The 2033-nt window shown below is 42.8% G+C and overlaps 1 protein-coding gene across 1 annotated transcript in view; it reads left to right on the top strand.

The window, feature by feature from the left end:
• LOC104980959 (THO complex subunit 2-like) overlaps window positions 1-2033 on the top strand; it is a gene marked incomplete at both ends in the record, with an annotated part of 113276 nt that overhangs the window by 1757 nt on the left and 109486 nt on the right.

The raw sequence follows: 2033 nt of genomic DNA on the forward strand, positions 1-2033 counted from the left end.
ATAAGGTACTTCTGATTTTTCAAGAATGGAAAGAATTTTTGCTATTTGTTAGGTGTTATGCTATCTCAAGGAAGATTTTGCAACACTTGGATGTCTTAAGTATTGAAACCTGTTGGAGAAGTCATATTTTCTGCTTCACTAGTTTTATATAAAATTTTATTTATTTAATTTATTTGTTATTTTTGGCTGTGCTGAGTCTTTGTTGCTCTGTATGGGACTTTCTCTAGTTGCAGTGCATGGGCCCCCCATTGCAATGGCTTCTGTTGTTGAAGAGCACAGGCTCCAGGACAGGTGGGTTCAGTAGTTGTGGTGCACAGGCCTAGTTGCCTTGTAGCACGTGGAATCCTCCTAGACCAGGGATTGAACCCACGCCCCCTGTGTTGGCAGGTGGATTCTTAAGCATTGGATCACCAGGGAAGTCCTTCACTGGTTATATTTTATTAGAGGATATGTCCACTCAGTCACTCAGTTGTGTCTGACTCTTTGTGGCCCCATGGACTGTAGCCCACTAGGCTCCTCTGTCCATGGGATTCTCCAGGCAAGAATAATGGAGTGGGTTGCCATTCCCTTCTCCAGAGGATTTAGAGGATGCTTATGCTCAATTCTGTTATTTTCTGTGGTTTTGAAATTTGTGTATGATTAAGAGAGAGGAGGTGTCCTAGTCCTTTCCTCCTTTCTCCACTGGGGATCCAGATAAAACTAGATTTACTACAGTTATCTTTGCTTTTAACTTAGGCTTTTGGTGACCAACTGGTATAGAGATAAGGAGCTTTTAGTTTAAATTTACCCTTTTCTTTGAAGTAAGTTTTATTCTGGCAGCTGATTAAGTCTCTTTGCTACTTCTGTTGTCAGTTTAACACCAAGACTGGTAATCCCCTAGGGCTGCAGGGCGCTTGCTTGCTTAAATTGTGTGGCAGTGACCCATTAAAAAAAACCACCTGTAGGGTTTCCTTTCTGTTCTTTCCAGGGTAGGCTCTACATTTTTCCTGCAGCATTTTGATCTAGTTTGAGGTGTTTGTCAGTACTACCTTGCTATAGGTTTGTCTTTCCTTGTATCCTGCCATGTACTGTCAAAATGGTATTCCCTACATAAAAGTTCTGTGCTGTATGAGGTCTTCACATTTTTAAAAACTTTATCTGCTTGTTTGTTGATATCTCTTGTCTGTCTTGTTCCTTCTATTTTTTGTCCTTGAGTTTATACTTTATTAGTTCTTTGTTATTTTGGGAACATTTCAAAGAGGGATTTTTGTATGCTTTTATCTAACTGAGACTAACATACACTGTGTACTTTCTTCTCTTGAACTTTATCCCCATAGAGAACAGGTTATGTTACTGTATCTGAAGAACAGTGGCAATCACAGCTGTAAGCTCATGACTCACATGGATATTCCATGAGTTTAAAGAATTTGATTTCTTGGGCTAACCCTCTATTCTAGTCTGTCAGGTGTACTACTAAGCACGATAGCCCAGAAGCACTCAAATGCCACCTCTGCAGTGTAGACTTCTTTGGCTACCTCACCCCCACCGCAACACTCCCTGTTGTTCACTATATTCCTTCTGAGCATTTGGCACCATATAATATGCGCTGTATTTTATGCCACAGCCCCACTGGAATGTAAGTAAGTTCCATGAGAATGAGGGTTTTTCTGTGTTTCGTTTAGTACCTCTAACCTTAGTGCCTGGTACGTAGGTGCTGAATAAATACTAGTTGAAAAACAAATGAATGTTTCCCCTTTTCTGCTGCTGCTGCTGCTGCTGCTGCTGAAGTCACTTCAGTCGTGTCCAACTCTGTGTGACCCCATAGACGGCAGCCCACCAGGCTCCCCCGTCCCTGGGATTCTCCAGGCAAGAACACTGGAGAGGGTTGCCATTTCCTTCTCCAATGCATGAAAGTGAAAAGTGAAAGTGGAGTCGCTCAGTCGTGTCTGGCTCTTAGCGACCCCATGGACTGCAGCCCAGGCTCCTCTGCCCATGGGATTTTCCAGGCAAGAGTACTGGAGTGGGGTGCCATTGCCTTCTCCGTCCCCTTTTCT

This window comes from Bison bison, unplaced genomic scaffold (genome assembly GCF_000754665.1).
Source record: "Bison bison bison isolate TAMUID 2011002044 unplaced genomic scaffold, Bison_UMD1.0 scf7180017864508, whole genome shotgun sequence".
Classification (NCBI taxonomy): Eukaryota; Metazoa; Chordata; class Mammalia; order Artiodactyla; family Bovidae; genus Bison; species Bison bison.